The sequence below is a fragment of the Narcine bancroftii genome, chromosome 5, assembly GCF_036971445.1.
Source record: "Narcine bancroftii isolate sNarBan1 chromosome 5, sNarBan1.hap1, whole genome shotgun sequence".
Taxonomy (NCBI): domain Eukaryota; kingdom Metazoa; phylum Chordata; class Chondrichthyes; order Torpediniformes; family Narcinidae; genus Narcine; species Narcine bancroftii.
In genome coordinates this window covers 133,603,621-133,622,236 of record NC_091473.1, presented here as the reverse complement: position 1 = coordinate 133,622,236, position 18,616 = coordinate 133,603,621, and the positions used below count along the sequence as shown (strand labels likewise).

General features: G+C 40.6%; 1 protein-coding gene across 2 annotated transcripts in view; it reads right to left on the bottom strand.

The window, feature by feature from the left end:
* The window catches only part of hs2st1a (heparan sulfate 2-O-sulfotransferase 1a), a 143,511-nt gene that overhangs the window by 66,604 nt on the left and 58,291 nt on the right, over positions 1–18,616 (bottom strand). The gene's annotated exons all lie outside the window — the stretch shown is intronic.

Here is an 18,616-nt window from a genome sequence, read left to right as displayed (position 1 = left end):
TATCTGAATGAGCATTTTCAGGACTGACATGATAATGCTCAAAAATTGTAATATCTGTTGATATATACATTAAAATCCCTGTTATCTGGAATTCAAGCAACCAGCAGCCTCAGGCAACCAGCAAAAAACTGCAGAAAATAAATAGGTTAAAAATGAGGAAGTTTGAAATTGGCGTGCCTCGCTGTTTGTTTGCCAACACGCAATCTCAACCAGCGAGAAATTACACTTATCCTGCATTTACCAACCCTCATAGATGCCGGATACCAGGGGTTTTAGTGTATAAAGACATGCCAAGTTTAATCAGTCTGAACTACAAATCGCTTTCAAAACAAAAACAGGTAAAAATCCAAATGGAAAATAATTTTGGTTGAAATTTCTCTCTTTCATTTCATTGACATGATGGCAGAACTATGAAAAATATAGAATATGTTTATTTAGGAACTTCAATTGTCAGACAGCTATTTTTGCAGTAAAAGCCTCAAACATTGAACTGTTTCATTATTGGTCTGTTTAAAAATTATAAGGATATGTATATTGATAGAAATAAGAGCTCATGAAGCAGAAATTTATTGGAATTTCAGAATTATTTTCAAAAGTTGTTGAGTCAGAGCATGAAATAGGCTCAATTTGTCCATGCCAACCAAGTTGGTATTTTGGGCTAATCTCATTTGCCTGCATCTGGTCCACGACCTTCTAAACCCTTTCTATCCATCTGTCTAAATATCTTTTTAATGTTGTGTCTGTGCCTGCTTATGCGTTTCTTTGGCAGCTTATTCCAAATCAGAACTACCCTGTGTGGAAGATTTGCCCCTCAGGTTCCTATTAAATCTCTCCCCTCTAATATCAAACTTATGCTCTCTAGCTTTGGAATTGTCTACCCTGGGAAATAAACTGTGAACATTTACTTTTCTTTATGCTTTTAGAAATCTCTATAATGTCACTCCTCGGCTTTCTACGGTCTTGGGAATAAAGACCCAGTCAAAATAAACTTCTTATTGATGTCAAAATAAATAGATACAAGAGCAAAATAAAAAACTTTTCATTCTGGATGGATGGATAGGCGGCAGCTTCAGAGAGATGTCATATTGCAGAGGCAGAAAAGTGAGCTCTGTTTTGTTTTTCTGGATTGAGGTATCATTGACAAGACAAATACTTATTGGTCTTGAGAACAATTCATCTGTTGGCGAAGTTAGATCCACATGTGGCGGCCCGCCACTGCAGCAATCAAACCAGCAGACCACGCAGAGGCACTGGCAAGCGAACCAGTGGACGAACACCAAGGACAGCTTAAGGCCCAGTGACCCAAAAATATGCTGACCCCGCTCCACTGCCAAGAGACATGGTCAGTGCACGGGGAAGAAGGGTACCCGCGCATAGGAAACCCACGTTTGTTATGTGGGTCGTTGCAACAGTAAAAAGGGGGAAACAGCGGGAACGCGAGAGGTATAAAAGTCAGGCCTGAGCCCCCAATAAAAGAGCTTAACCTAACTGCACTCGTGTGTGTCTTTCTTTCATGTCACACACGGATACACACAATTCTTTTGTGTACCAAGTCCCAGCCTATAAAGAAGGAAGGTTATTTTACGCGTAGGCTGAGTAAAACTGCGGTGTTTGTTGCCCCGATTGTTTGTAGTAGTAGTGGTCACAGGTTTGAGACCAGCCTGAGAAAATGTTAGGACATTTTGTTGATGACGGAGCTCAAATTATTTTTGGAGTTGCACTCATCCAACCCATTGTTATTAGATCACAATCCTGACTTGCACCTTTTTAATGGTACCACAGACTTGGTGTTGGAAGGTGAGGTGCTAGAACCAGTGGTAAGGGGAGAGGAATATGAAGGGGGCTGGGTGGGGAAGAAATCTCAACCTATTTCTGATATTTTGCTTTTGCCACACTATTGCAGTCAGCAGTGAAAGAAATGTGCTTTCAGCTGTCTGAAGATATTTTGTTGGTTTTTGAGTGGTAAATTGCAGTTAATGGGCATTCATGCAGAATATCAAACCCCTACAATGAAATCCATGGCATCCAAGTTCAGAAAAAGCAGAGACACACAGGGGACTGCAGATGCTGAAATCTAAAGATAAACACAAGCTGCTGGAGGAACTCGATTGGACAAGTAGAAAAAGTGGGAAAAACAGAATAGCCTCAGCTTCAAGCTGAAAGCCTTTTCAAGATTAAACAAATTGTCTTGATAAAGGGTTTTGGCTAGAAATGTTGATCATTATTTTTTTTCCCCAACTGATGCTGCTAGGCCCACCTAGTTTTTTCCGAAGATTGTGTTTAATTACATTTCCTTTTTCAAGCAGTTGGTCAGCCAAAGTCTAAATCAGAAAATATAATTAGAAATGTTAAGCATTTAGTGCAAAGATCATGCAAATTAAGTAAAACAGAGCAAGGAGAAAAGGAATAGAATTGGAAAGGAGGTAAAAATATAACTTTAAACATTCTCTTCAAAATTTTAATTTTTCAAGTACTGGGTCCACACTTGTAACACACAATTACTTTTATTGATAGAGGTGCTTTGGCAATAATTAAGAGTTCTTGCACTGTCCAATTCACTTAAATGCACTTCTATATCAGAATGCTGTACACCACTATTGCATATTATTATACTTCCATTCATTTATTAAAATGTTGGCTTCAAATGCTCTACAAGTTTTCAAGGTTTAAATTCCATTTGAAATCATAAAGGTTCCTGGGAAGGCAGAAAGTTCACATTGTGGCATCTGTTCGTTTAGTTATCAAGCACCTGGAATATTAACTGCTTCTATTCCACGGATGCTGCCTGATCCAGAGGGTCCTGTATTGCTTAGTTTTATTTCAAATTACCAGCATCTGCATTTAAAAAAAATTCATCATATAAACTAGGGTGTTCTTGCATTCAAACCTTTTTTTTCCTCAAAATGAACCCACCTCAAACTCAATGGACGTATTGGAAATATCAGGTTAGAGGCTCCTGACTGTTGAAAAAAAAATGCACGAAGATTATATGCATCAACAATCCAGAAAGATCACAAAGGATTACCATTCCAAAGAGCTCTCGAAAGAGTTCTCCAAATTTTCCTGCCGAGTGTGTGATAACCTTGGGGAGAAAATAAAATCCCATTTCTCCCACCATTTAGACTGTCAAAACTAATCCACATGACAGCGTTTCTAAAGCCCTGGAGAAATGGAGGCATTTGGTGCAAATCACACCTTGACTTTTACTGTGGGTTATTTATTTGTACTAAACCACATTGAGTCACGCCTTTTGTTGGCCAAGGATGTAGCTCTGAATAGTAGATTACCCTGCATATACGATGCCTTCCATATGAAGGCTTGAACAATTAGAGAGTTGGCATGAGTTTCCCCATAAGCCTCTCCTCCAGCTGCCTGTCTAAGGTATGATATCACATGCTGGTTCTCAGCCAGTCAATTTTACTGGTAGCTGCCTTTGTAACATTCAGTGCCCATGGGGCAATTTGATGACCTCAGGAGCTGACAGTTTCCCCGGTGAAATGTGATAACTTGGTGATCTCAAAACCAGAATGGAAGGTATCCTCAATCCCAAATGACATTTGCTCAGCTCTTTTGTACTAACTGGTGGGATTTCATCCCCGAAATTTAGAGGGCAAAAGAACAACCTGCAATGTTCCCTCTTAAGTTTTAGTAGTGAGTGTGCTCAAAAAATCTTTTGTGCAATTTTTTTTTCCTGTGATTAAAAAGTATGTATGCACTGAATGATTGAGCAAATGTAAACTTGAAATTGTACAATAATTACATTTTAGGTAACATTAATTTCCTTTGAGAGCTAGTTGCAAAACATGGACATGTGCACAGCTTAGAGAAAACAGAGCACAAGTCAAATTCAGAAGTGCTTGAGATTTGATGTGATGTGGTTTTGAAGCAAGGTGCTTTGCACAATTTCTTCGCAAATACCACAAAATCAATGGGATGGTGAAAACGAACACCATCAGTACATTGTTTGAAGAGTGAAAGTTACTTGTGTTAACTTCAGCAAGCAATTTCTCATCTGAGCTGGCCAACACTTACAATGCTCACGGCGTGAAGACTGGATCAATATTCCACATATTAAGTATCATTTTAAAAGGTTTCAGATTTTGACAGTTTAGCATCTGCCAACTAGCAAGAGACAAACTTACTTTCAAAATGCAGGCCTAAATCCATGATTTGATAACAAACAAATCAAGTTTTGTTTTGTTGGGGGAAAAAAATAGAATTTGTATGGGTTGGTCCTAAAACTCAACTCAGCTTGTAAACTGAGCTATATGCTAGATGAGATAACTGCTTTTCACCTTGGATCCAAATTCAAATCCATATTCAGAGAGGACGAAATTCTCCTGTCTGCAGGGTACAAATTAGACAGGCGCCACTGGATGATTGCTGGTGACAAGAGAATGAATGTCACATACAGCAGAGATGTTATGAGCTTGAGTCCGAGGTAGGCTGCTGAGATTATTACACTGTATTGGCCATATAATGGATCATTCTCTCAGTATGCTCAACAACAATGGATCGGTGCCATGATGAATACACTCTCCCAAGAACCTAAATTTGTTTACCCTCTCCACCTCTGATTTCCACCCCCAAATGATCACTGGATTGTCTACCTCTGGTTTTCCTTTCCTGAAGTCAGCAATCAGCTCCTTAGTTTTGGTGATAAAGAGCATCCTGATGTATGCATCTTTGCTCTCCAGGTGTTCCAGGGGTTTGTGTAGATGGCATCTGCCGAAGACCTGTTGCCGCGATAGGCGAACTGGAATGGATCCATGTCACTGCTCAGACAGGAGTTGATCTGCTTCATCACAGCTTTTCAAAAGACTTACTCGTTGTTGATGTAAGTGCTACTGGTTGATAGTCGTTAAGGCAGGTTACTGCACACTTCCAGTAGCACTTACATCCATTCCAGTTCGCCTATCAGAGGTGGAGAGGGTAAACAAATTTAGGTTCTTGGGAGTAACTAACTTGGAGGATATTTCCTGGACCCAACACACCGATGAAGTTTGGTATGGCATCAGAAACCCTGACAAATTTCTACAGAGGTGTGGTGGAAAGTGTACTGATCAGCTGCATCACGGTCTGGTAATGGGAATACTAATACCCTGAATAAAAGGTAGTGGACACAGCCCAGGACATCATAGACAAAACCCTCTCTACTATTGTGTACATCTACAGGGAGTGCTGCCGTTGGAGGGCAGAAGCAATCGTCAAAGACCCACACCATTCAGCATACGTTCTGTTCTCACTGCTGCCATCAGGTTCGGGAACAGCTGTTACCACTCTATTGTCATAATCCTCAACAGTCAATCAGAGACTCATTTAAGGACACTTACTTGTGCATTTTTAATGATTTATCTTCTCTCTCTGTATTACAGTTATTTACATTTGTTACCCGTTAACAGTTCTTTTGATTGTTTACATTTACGCTGGGTACAGTTTATTTTATGCATTAGTGGTGATTCTGCCGCACCCGCAGGATAAAGGAATCTCAGGGTTGTATGTAATGTCGTGTATGTACTCTGACAATAAATCTATAATCTGAGGAGAAAGAGAAATATTGTGATATTTGAGGATGTTTTAGCCAGAGGAACAGACAATTTTCTGCTGCAAGCATTAGAGTTCCAAAGGCCACGTTGCCTGCTAAGTGCCTGGATTGATGACCTGCAGAAAAGTATGAGAGGGAGAAGAATGATTCAGTTGCCATGGTCCATTCAGGTACCAACAATGTAGGTCAAACAAGGAAAGAGATTCTGCTGAAGGAATTTATGCAGCTCAAGACTAAATTAAAAAAAACAGAACCAAAAAGGTAATAATCTCCAGACTACTATTTGAGCCACGTGTAAATTGGCAAGGATGACTAAGATTGAGGGGTTAAATACATGGCTTAAAGATTGGTGTGGGAAAAGTTGGTTTGAATTTTGGAGATATTGAAACCAGTATTGAGGAAGAAGGAGCGTGGCCATGCATACACGGTTAGCTCAGCCCCAGCTGATGCCGCCGAAGCCAGCGTGTTCATCAGTGTGCATCCGCTGTGGACTGGTCAACGCATGCGTGCTTGGCTCAGTGCCAGCAGCGAGCAGTTGGGGCCACATCCACCAAATGAGCATGTTCAGGGGTTTAGCGCGGGCAGAAAAGGAGGATCGCAAACCCGCGTCATCAACTGGGTGATTCGAGGAGGGTGAGTTAGACATCAATGATTTCTGTCGACCATTACATTATATGGAGCGTTATAGGGATGTTAGAATGTTTTCACAAATGTTTTGTTGTTAAGGATAAATATCATAGAATGATATTTCAAAACATTTCAGAAAACGCTAAAGAACTTGGAAAGATAAAAATATATTAACTTTAGATAAGTGGTATTTGGAGATGAAATTTTGTTTGACTATAGAAAGGATATCTTTTTCAATTCAGGATAAGATGTCTTTTTATAAGTTAAAGTGGACTCCGTTTGCAAATTATATGCATTTAAGTTTGATTTAAATACATGTTTAAGCGTGATATTTTAGTATTGATAGAATTTTTTTTGTTGTTAGAATTTTTTTTAGGTTAAGTTTTATCTCTTTTTTGTAAGTGGGTATTTTTTTTCCCATACATATTGTTAATTTTATTAACTCTTCAATCTTTATTTTGGGGGGAGAGGGCTGGACTAATTCTAAGTTAGATTACTAATATTGTGTTACAATTAACGGGGGGGGGGGGGTTATTTTGTGTAGTTTTCTGATGTAATATTGTAATCATACCATTTTAATGTTTTTTAATTTTTCTTTACATTTAATTCTCTATTGTATTCATATTATAAAATTTTAAATAAAGTCTTCAAAAAAAAGAAAACGCTAAAGAAGATATTTACAAGTTTTGTGTTAAAATAAAGGATTTGAATAAAAACGAACCTGTATTGGAAAAAATTGAAAACGTATCGCAGACAAATGCCTAACTTAGCCTCCAAAGTTGATAAATGCGAGACACGCAAACAGTATCAGATCAATTTTACATCCAGCAATCTTTCAGGGTGTTTTCGATCATCTTTTTCCTGGAGGTGTAAGGAGGATGTTTTAGTCGGAACCAGTTCTTTGGAAATAGGTTTCCATTTATTGATCAAAGTCACTACATATAGAGTTGAGAAACTACAAGTGTAAAAAGACCCCAATGGGTGCTATGTACAGGCCTCTAAATAGCAGCCAAGATGTGGGGTACAATTACAAGACTTAGAAGAGGAATGTAAGGAAAGTAATGTTACCATGGTTATGGGGAACTTATACAGATAGACTGGGAAAATCAGGTTGGTACTGGATCCCAAAGAGAAGGAATTTTTAGAATTCCTACAAGATGGTTTTTAGAGAGGTTCGTGGTTGAACCCAGTAGAAAAAAGGAAATTCTCGATTTGGTGTTGCGCAAAGAACAAGTTTAATTAAAGAGCTTAAGGTGAAGGATCCCTTAGGAGAGAGCCAGTGTTCACAATAAGACAGAATTCACCCTGCTGTTTGAAAGGACGAAGGTAAACACAGGTGGATGGGTATTTCCGTTGAGTAAAGGTAAAGACGCATGAAAGAAGTGCTACCCAAACGGTGGACTTTAGAAGGAGGAGGGGGGAAATGCATAAAAACTTACCAAAAATTGAAAGAGCTGGATAAAAGTGGATATGGAGAAGTTGTTTCCAGTTGTGGCGGAGTCTAAGATCAGAGTAATAAAGGATGTCCCTTTAAACAGAGGTAAGGAGAAATTTCTACACCCAGAGGACAGTGAATCAGTGGAATTCATTGCCGGAGACAGCTGTGGGTGTATTAAACTGGATGCCAATAGGTTCTTGATTAGTTAGGTGTCAAAGGTTGTGGAAAGATTGCAGGAAAAATGGGGCTGAAAAATTTGGAGGGTTATGGGCTGTGAGGAAAGGAAGCCATGATTCAAATGGTGAAGGAGACACAATGGGCCAAATATCCTAATTCTGTTCCCATATCTGATCGTCTTATAGATTGCACAAAATTATTGAAATTTAAAGCCCAGATGTTCATCGAGAACAGTAAAACATTTAAAAGTAGCTATTCCTTGAGGAACAGACAAATGGAGGACGAACAGACAAAAATCAGAAGGCAGCTAATATCGTGAATGTTCCATTATCAGCAAGGCAATATTTTTCCTTGCATCCAACTCGCCGCAAGATGGTACTGAGAAGCTTGGTGACTGACAGTGATGGGGTGGGGAGTGTGTGTGTGTGTGTGGGGGGGGGGGGGGGGGGGAGTGTCGAATGCCAAAATTTGGACCATTAAAAGGGAGGGAACAATATTTTTCTATATAGGAAAATGATCAACTTGGAGGAACTTATGATGGCATCATTCTCATGCACTTGCTGTGGTTGAGAGAAGCTGAAACAGTCACATTGTGAGTAATTGCACTGAAACATCAGTGTGGTGGTGATGGAGGATGAAGGGTCAAGCAAATAGGATGCTTTGACCTGGATGATGTCAAGCATAGAGTGCTATTGGAATGACATATTCAGGAAAATATGTCTTATGACTGGACTTTGAACAGTCAGATGATGATTCATTTCCCAGATCACCTACCAACCTCTGGCCTGTTATTTGTGGTTGGCCCAAGTTAGGTTTCCACTCAATTCACATGGTTAATATTGTTGAGTGTCAAGGTGAGGCTCTCCAGCCCATTTTCCACTGGCACATTGTCCCAGAAATTAACTGGGATAGGGTCGAAGAGCAAAAAGCCCCTTTTCCACTGGCATCCCAGTTAATTGGCCATGCAGTGTCCCGGGATAGGAAGCCCTTTGTGCCGTTTCCACTGGGCCACCCTTAACTGGGACAACAAATTGCTTTTCCACTGAACACAACTTATCCCAGGAGATCGGAGTGTTCTACCTTCAACTGGACCTGGGTGACTTTCTGCTGTCCCTTTTCCACTGGTTTTGTCAGCCTGCCGGCCAGGGTCTTTCGTTTCCGGGGATATGAGTACGGGTAAAGGTGGTTAATCCACGGCGTGAAATGACGTAATTTTGCGCCAGCGTTCGGACAACATTCTTTTTCCACTGGAAGCCTGTCGCAGTAAATTCCAGGGACAGGGTGCCAGTGGAAGAGGGGCTAAAGAAAATAGCCAGCATGTTGGCATCAAATGGCGTCATGGAACATTCCGATCCCCGGGGAAAGAAGTCACTGTTCCAATTAAAGGTGGCCCAATGCATGTAATGATGGTGATCGTTGTTGCAGTCTGTTGTCTATCTCGTTGTCGATCCTTGCATCCAATGAAATGGTGCAACCGATATAGGTAAACTGGTTGACCGTTTTGAGTTTTGTGTGCCCGATGGAGATGTGGGGGAGCTGGTAGTCATGGTGGGGAGCTGGCTGATGGAGGACCTCAGTTTTCTTCAGGTTGACTTCCAGGCCAAACATTTTGGCAGTTTCCGCAAAACAGGATGTCAAGCGCTGAAGAGCTGGCTCTGAATGGGCAACTAAAGCGGCATCGTCTGCAAAGAGTAGTTCACGGACAAGTTGCTCGTGTCTTGGTGTGAGCTTGCAGACTCCTCAGATTGAAGAGACTGCCATCCGTGCGGTACCGGATGTAAACAGCATCTTCATTGTTGAGGTCTTTCATGGCTTGTTTCAGCATCATGCTGAAGAAGATTGAAAAGAGAGCTGGTGCGAGAACGCAGCCTTGCTTCACGCCATTGTTAATGGAGAAGGGTTCAGAGAGCTCATTGCTGTATCTGACCTGACCTTGTTGGTTTTCGTGCAGTTGGATAACCATGTTGAGGAACTTTGGGGGGCATCCAAAGCACTCTAGTATTTGCCAAAGCCCTTTCCTACTCACGGTGTCGAAGGCTTTGGTGAGGTCAACAAAGGTGATGTAGAGTCCTTTGTTTTGTTCTCTGCACTTTTCTTAAAGCTGTCTGAGGGCAAAGACCATGTCAGTAGTTCCTCTGTTTGCGTGAAAGCCGCACTGTGATTCTGGAAGAACATTTTCGGCGATACTAGGTATTATTCTACTTAGGAGAATCCTAGCAAAGATTTTGCTTGAAATGGAGAGCAGCGTGATTCCCCTGTAGTTTGAGCAGTCTGATTTCTCACCTTTGTTTTTGTACAGGGTGATGATGATGGCATCACGAAGGTCCTGAGGCAGCTTTCCTTGGTCCCAGCAGAGCTTGAAAAACTCATGCAGTTTGGCATGCAGAGTTTTGTCGCCAGCCTTCCAGACCTCTGGGGGGGAATTCCATCTATACCTGCTGCTTTGCCACTTTTCAGTTGTTCAATTGCCTTATATGTCTCTTCCTGGGTGAGGACCTCATCCAGCTCTAGCCTTAGTGCAAAGATCGACAACGAGATAGACAACAGACTTGCCAAGGCAAATAGCGCCTTTGGAACACTACACAAAAGAGTCTGGAAAAACAACCAACTGAAAAACCTCACAAAGATTAGCGTATACAGAGCCGTTGTCATACCCACACTCCTGTTCGGCTCCGAATCATGGGTCCTCTACCGGCATCACCTACGGCTCCTAGAACACTTCCACCAGCGTTGTCTCCGCTCCATCCTCAACATTCATTGGAGCGACTTCATCTCCAACATCGAAGTACTCGAGATGGCAGAGGTCGACAGCATCGAATCCACGCTGCTGAAGATCAAACTGCGCTGGGTAGGTCAAATCTCCAGAATGGAGGACCATCGCTTTCCCAAGATCATGTTATATGGCGAGCTCTCCACTAGCCACCAAGACAGAGGTGCACCAAAGAAAAGGTACAAGGACTGCCTAAAGAAAGCTCTTGGTGCCTGCCACATTGACCACTGCCAGTGGGCTGATATCGCATCAAACCGTGCATCTTTGCGCCTCACAGTTCGGCGGGCAGCAACCTCCTTTGAAGAAGACCACAGACCCCACCTCACTGTCAAAAGACAAAGGAGGAAAAACCCAACACCCAACCCCAACCAACCAATTTTCCCTTGCAACCACTGCAACCGTGTCTGCCTGTCCCGCATCGGACTTGTCGACCACAAACGTGCCTGCAGCTGACGTGGACATTACCCCTCCATAAATCTTCGTCCGTGAAGCCAAGCCAAAGACCATTTGATTATACTTGGTTGCCACAGAGCAGGCCACACATTACGCAAGAGCTGTAATGGAGACTTGCAGCCTCATGTCTGTTTACAATAACTTTAAAGAACCTTTTCCTTCATCTATGTGTTGTCTTAAGAACTCACACAGACAAATACAAGATGAAACAGTGGGAACAGCACCAACAGTTTCCTATTCTGGGACAATGTACGGCCAAAACTGGGATGGCAGTGGAAAAGGGGCTAATGTTTATGTGTTGGAATATGGACGTGCAGGGTTGCAGATTTTCTTTTGTGCATTTGGACCTGTAAAGCCCTTTGCTCCTTTTAAGGTTCCAGAACCCATTTCTTAATTTAAGGCTCTCTAAATTTCTACACTAATAATATCAAATTTAATTTCTGGGCTCTGTTATAGAACATTAAAATTCCTAAAGCAATAAAGTTGATCCACAAAAAGAACACATTGTTCACCAACTCTGTACCAAAGTCATGCAGCTTCCCATTCAAAGGCACAAGCTCAGTGGTTCAACTGTCTACAATTAATTTGGGAACAATACTGATCATTCTACTGTCTTCAGCTTGCATACAGATTAATTTAAAAATCTTTCCTCACTCTTTTTGTTGGTAAAAGGTCAGATCGTCGATGATTTCAGTACAATTACAAAACGCTTCTGCTACCTTTGAGTGAAGGGGCCACCCTGTGCTAAAACATGGACTGGCAACTTTGAAACAAATAATTCAAATGAGGGTAATTAGGGATGAGGAACAAGGTTTGAACTTTCCAATATATACTCAGATTCAGAAAATATATAAATGTGCTTTAAAAGTGGTTTGTAAAGGGACCAAACCCAGTTCTGAAAAAAGGACCTTCAGAGGTTTTACTGTGTTGCTAAACTAGCCGTCTTGTGGGGATTTATTATCTGAAATTGACTATCGTTGACTGCAGTGCAATCCACTCACTCGCTTTACATTATCAACTGCACTCAAGTAGAAACAAATGCTTAGTCATGAATTATTATTAAATTCAAAACAGTGGTCAACAGGGAAAGCCTTGCAGGCAATGAGGGGTAAGGACTTGATGGATACTATCGAGTGGTTCACTGAGCAGAATGTCTCATCGCCAGACTTCACTATTCAACATTCAATTTATTGCCATGTAATAAAATGGTATCATGGTACTCAAAATTGTCTTTTGTCTGCTGAAATCACCCGGAATTGGCCTGGCTGACAATGAGCGGAGCCCTCCTAGTCAGATCGTTTCTGTACCACTAGAACATCACCCATAATGCACATTGCCTCAGAGACTACTGCAGTGAAGTGGAGACAGCCTACACCTCTTTGCAGAAAGTAGATTTGCCAAAAATGTGTAGAGAAGAATGCAAGGATCCTTGCACGGTTCATCCCCAGAAGCAGTGTAACAGAGGACTCTGATTTATGGGCTGTTCCCGGGTCACGTACAGAGACAGACATCCAGAGCCGCAGAAAGATCATCAACTCATTGAAAGACCCTCTTTGATTTGTCTGAAACTTGTTGCTCATCCAGCACATTGAGAATATCCAGTGAGCAAATGCTGCCGTTTGGCACATTTCAGGCTGCAGGAGAAAATCCTGAGCGTCGCAGCCAATTCAAGAGCTTTGTGGGGGACAACCTTCACTAAGATCACGAAGGGCAAGTCCTGAATTAGCTTCTCACTTCCAAGTTGCAGTACAATAGAAAAATAAAGCAAGCTGAAGCAATCAACTCTGATCCTTTATTAGGATCAGTCCGATATGTTACTCCAACCCAAAGAGAACACACCAATTCAATTGTTTGTGTGGGTGGTACTGAAGTTCCTGATAACAGTGAGTACACGACAACATCCACACCAAGAAGCATCTGAAGTAAACCATGATTAAACAAAAAAATTTCCAATGTGACTTTATTGTCATATACACAAGTATAATGCATAGAACCATTTTTCTTTTTGATATATTTTTGTATTATTGGTTGTGTTGTGTTTTACAGTTTGTTATCTAATCTGTAATTATTATTATGCATTCCATAAATGTTTTGTAAATGCATGTTTATTTGTGAAAAATCAATAAAATTATTTTTAAATGACCTGAATTCTGCTTGCCACCTCCAAGCAAGTATGCAATATGCACCAACAATAGATAAAATACCAGAAATGCCACGACAGTGATAATACATAATCAAATGGTAGATAGTCAGTGTTAGTGCAAGGGAAAAAAGTGGCATTTCAATAGTGCAGACGGATCTCAGTGAGGAAGTGTCCACTCCTCGGATCAAGACTAAATAAGCACAAGAAAAAAAACTTCCAATAAGCCAGTCAACCGAATCAAACTGTTTCCAATGTTTGAGAAGCAGTGAAAGGAAGGAATGGTTTGGCCAGCATCTACTTTCAACTAATGCTAAGGCATACTATTCACCTCCCCTCATGGTGAAAAATTGACGACTCTACTGGAAAAAGTGTCCTTTATTTTATATTCTACATTTGACATTCGAATACTCCATTCTAAATTGCATCTTGTTCAAAAAATAAAGTAACTGTGGGCAGTCAGCAAAGATTTTGCGATCTCTATGACATTGACAATCTCTTTTCAATCTTTGATCACTTAAGTTTAAACTGATACTACACCCACACCAACCAACAGCCACCAGTAAACAAATCAACCAAGTTGAAAAGGCATTGAACAATTCTTGCTGCCAACAAACCAATAAAAAGGTAAAGCACAATATTTAAGGAAAAATTTAAACATTTATACTGGGTGTGAAATAAATTAAACCACTATAGGCTAAAGTACCAGTAACAAACTAAACTGGGGCATATTTTGTGTTTAAAAATCAAGATCTGCTTTTATGATTGGATAATTGGATGGAAGCTCAGGACCTCCGACCCTCTGAAAGAATTGCACTGTTAATCGTTGACCGTGAAATACCCAAGCTACGCTTCAGACAGGCAGCAAAGACTCTCAAATTTCCTAGCTCCCACTGAATGTCACAAGTGCAGCAGCCCCACTGAACACAATAAGTAGGAACGACTGTCTGGAGAATGGAAATGCAACTTCTACTTAATGAAATTCAGTTATTTCATGCAGAATTATTTTTATTTGTAGGGTTTCAGTGTTCCACAGTTTAAAATAATGGCAAATAGTTGCAGAGATTCATTAATATTCAATTTCACTGATAGCAAAACCAGCCACTGATCCTGGGGCTGGATTGGAGGGGGATGGAAGCGAGATGGAGAGGGAAGGGATGATAGCAGGTAGCTGTTACTTGAGCAGAACTTTGTTAGCTGCTGAAGACATTATAGGAGTACAACCAAGAAGCTCCAACTCAGCTGGACACTTGGATTTCCACAAAAATATCTCGCCTGGGAACATACAAGAAGAAACCGCATTGCTGAGCGACCAATGAGCTCAGCAGTGCAACATCGTGGAAGACCCTAAAATTCATTACATTTCCAAATACTTATGAAGGAATATTTATCCATTTACATTTTCTCCTCCCAGGAAAAGAATCACACACAAAAAAAATCAAGCAACAGAGCACATTTTCAGCAAATTATGATCTTTTTTTGGTCCCTACATCTCTAAAATTCATCAAAAGGCAGATATTTTCCTGATAAATTCTCCTCTCAAGCTTATCAGATTATTTGAAGTTTAAAAAAACTAAGCAATGGTTATTTGAGTGTTTAAGATGATGCAATAATAAAGTAATTATTATTGTGGATCCACTTCCATATTCAAGATTAATTTCATTGTAACTAATTGGTTTTCTAAATTTCCCCCATAACTTGGCTATTTGCATTTAGTGGAATAATTAAAAGTGTCCTGCTCCCCCAATAATCAATTCACTTATTAAGTTTACATTTTGGTCTTCAAAAATGCTGTTGGAGCTTATTAACTCCACAATATAGATCAAACAGCAACCATTTTCTCTTGGTCATGCAATATGCTTTTATTAATTCATTAATAAGTACTGTATTTTAAATGCTGAGAAATTTATGAAAATTGATACGTCCACTGCTCAGAACTATAGAAAACTACAGCACAGAAACATGCCTTTCGGCCCATCTAGATGTATTGGCCTATTTATTCTACCTAGTCCTATCTACCTGCATTTGGATCACAGGCCTCCATACTCCTCCCATCAATGTAGCTATCTAATTTTCCCTTAAATATTAAAATCAAACTCTAATTTTCTACCTCCTCCGGCAACTCATTCCACATGCTCACCATTTTCTCAGGATTTTCCCTGTTCTGCCCCACTCCACAGTTCCCAACCATTTCCTGGTTCCTCCTCCCAAAGTGTAATATGTATGCCATTTTAAAACTCATTTTCCCAGCTGGTCCAGATCCTGATGTAAACTTTGAAAGCCTTCCTTACTGTCCATTATACCTTCAATGGTAAGTGTCACCTGGCAATTTGATGATCCAATTTACCACATTATCATCCAGATTGTTGAGGGAATATCTTGTCAGAACTTGGAAATTTATGCACCCTTATTTGCCTCAGGTGCAAGTACTTCCTCCTCTGTAATCTTCATAGGGTCCATGGCCTTATTGCTGGTTTGCATCACATCTATAGATTCAGTGATCGTCTCGGAGTAAAATCAAATGGAAAAACTCTAAATTCTCCTCCATTTCTTTTGTTGACGAACACTCTGCCAGAGCAATCTCATGCCTTCTTTCGGCCCTTCTGAAGTGTTTTTGTGCATTTCTTATACTCAAGTACTTCATTTGTTTCTTGCTGCCTATATCTTCTATTCACCTCACTCTTAACCAGACTCTCAATGGGTATCAAAGACCAAGGTTCCATATACAGTAAAATTCCCAATATTCAGCACCTACAGGGATTCTCAGATGCCAGATATGTATATTTTACAGATGCCCGAGACCCACACTAATACATTTGCATTAAGAATAAACCATTTAAAAGACAAAAGAAAGTGAAAAAAGGTAAAGCAATTTAAAAAAAACTCAGTACTGTAGTCCTTAATTATGTAAAGTTCACTTTAATCAAGTAATTCCCACCACTTTTGAAATTTAAATTCATACCTGGATCAAAATTTAAATTCAAACAGTGTAACATGTTGCACTAACTGCAACACTAACCATACTACTGTCATAATTAACCTCCTCTCCCCAAGTTTACAGATAAAGCCTTACTAATATAACAGCTGCTGCGGGGAGGGTACAACCGAGGCGTTCCACTGTCTGAAGGTTTGCTGCCATCTTCATCGAGGGATTGTGTTGCTTCAGAGAACATTTACAATTTTAAACATGTATTTAAATTTTTAATCATATCTATCTATCTATTTATTTATTTATTTTCCCCTCCTTTTTTTGCCGGTTGCCGGGGGGCTGCCGGGTGCCGGGGGGCTGCCGGGTGCCGGGGGGCTGCCGGGTGCCGGGCGGCTGCCGGGTGCCGGGGGGCTGCCGGGTGCCGGGGGGCTGCCGGGTGCCGGGGGGCTGCCGGGTGCCGGGGGGCTGCCGGGTGCCGGGGGGCTGCCGGGTGCCGGGGGGCTGCCGGGTGCCGGGGGGCTGCCGGGTGCCGGGGGGCTGCCGGGTGCCGGGGGGCTGCCGGGTGCCGGGGGGCTGCCGGGTGCCGGGGGGCTGCCGGGTGCCGGGGGGCTGCCGGGGGCTGCCAGTTGCCGGGGGCTGCCAGTTGCCGGGGGCTGCCAGTTGCTGGGGATTTTATTGTACCTATTATTCACAAGAACATACAAGCTCTGTACTCTCAAAATGTTACTTTTGAAGGACTCCCACCTTCCAAGTACACCTTTTCCAGAAAATAACCTGTCCCAATAAACTCTTGTTATATCCTTTCAATTTCATCACCTCAAATCTCAATCCAACAACCAGACCTATCCTTTTCCATAATTATCTTAAAATTAATGGCATTATGATTACTAGACCCAAAGTGTTGCCTTGTACACATTACATCACCTGTCCTGTCTCATTCCACAAAAAGAGATTCAGTATTGCACTCTCTCCAGGTGGAACCTTAATCAATTCATGAAAGAAACCTTCTTAAACACACTTGATAAACTCTCAACTCCTTCAGCCCTTCAAAAGTATGGGAATCCCAGCAAATTTGCAGAAAGTTAAAAACACAATCTTATGTTTCTTGAAACTATCTGCTATCTCTACAATCTTACTCCTCCAATTTGCACTGTCTATTGGGTGATCTGTAATGTAATCCCATTAACATGGTCTACTCTTTCTCATTCCTCAGTTACACCCATATAGCCTCATAGGTCCACTTATATTTTGGATACTTCAAAAAGTACACAACAAATACTCAAATGGATGAAGATGCCATGTAGCACAAAATATTTTGGCCTCTAGCCTGCTTCAAGTGATAGAATCTGATCAAATTCACATGTTTGTATGCACTATACTTTCTTTGCAAAGAACTCGCAAAATGTGGAACATCCTCTGAAAGGCGCATTAATCATATCTTCCCTTAATTCAAAATATTTCCAATATAGCACTTCTAATACATCTAGGCATCACATTTTCAATTGTCAGTTTGAGGCAATGAAAATCTAATGGCCATTCAACCCATATGCAGACATCCTAGTGTACTTATTGAACAGTATTAGCAGGGAACTGCAGCAAATGAGATGCCCCAAAGTACATCAAGCTACATTTACTGGTTTGTCACCGCCAATCGACATATTACAGCAGAAAAAGAAATTGCTATTTAATCACCTTTTTTTTCCATTCCTCCGTGCAGAGCACAATCTCCTCAACCAATAAAGTGCTGAGATTCAACTTGAAAGGTCCTGCACAATATACATACATGATAAGGAATACACGATTTCTACGGATCTGGCATTAATTGCCACTTAACATGGGTCACTGATCAAAACAAGAGAAAAATGTCAACAGTATTAAATTACAAAACAGTCTTGCATCTTACCAAGAGGTAGAAGCAAGGTACTGAAGAAAAACAAATCCTTTTCTTTAGTCAAATATAAAACTATCACAATCATCAGACAAGATTTATTTAAAAATATATTTTTTAAATTATTAAATCTGTGATTTATTGTTGAATCCAAATGGCAATAAAAATTCCACATGCAAAGTTTGATAATTAGTTAAGAAGAATGTTTTCTTTGGGATTGTTCAGGGAAGATACAGAAAAAAAATCAAGCAGGCAATTCTGAAGCTGAATTCAGCTTATTGTAATTGTTTACACATCCATCTTAAAAATTATAGAAACCATGTTACAGTACTTTGAGGTCAAGTTGCAGATAAACTAAAGAAACAATGAGCAGTGCCCAAAAAACTTGTAATATATTTAAAAGGTCATTATTTCAAATTAAATTTAATTACTTCAAAGACTATAGTATACAGCATTTTTGACTATCTCCCATCAAGGAGGTGGTACCATCTTCTTAACTACATAAAAGATATTAATAAGATTGAAAAAAATGCAGAAAACATTTACAAGGATGTTGCCAGAACATGAAGAGCTGAGTTATCGGGAAAGCTTCAATAGGTTAGGACTTCATTCTCAAGGGTGCTGGAGAACAAGGTGAGATTTGATAGTG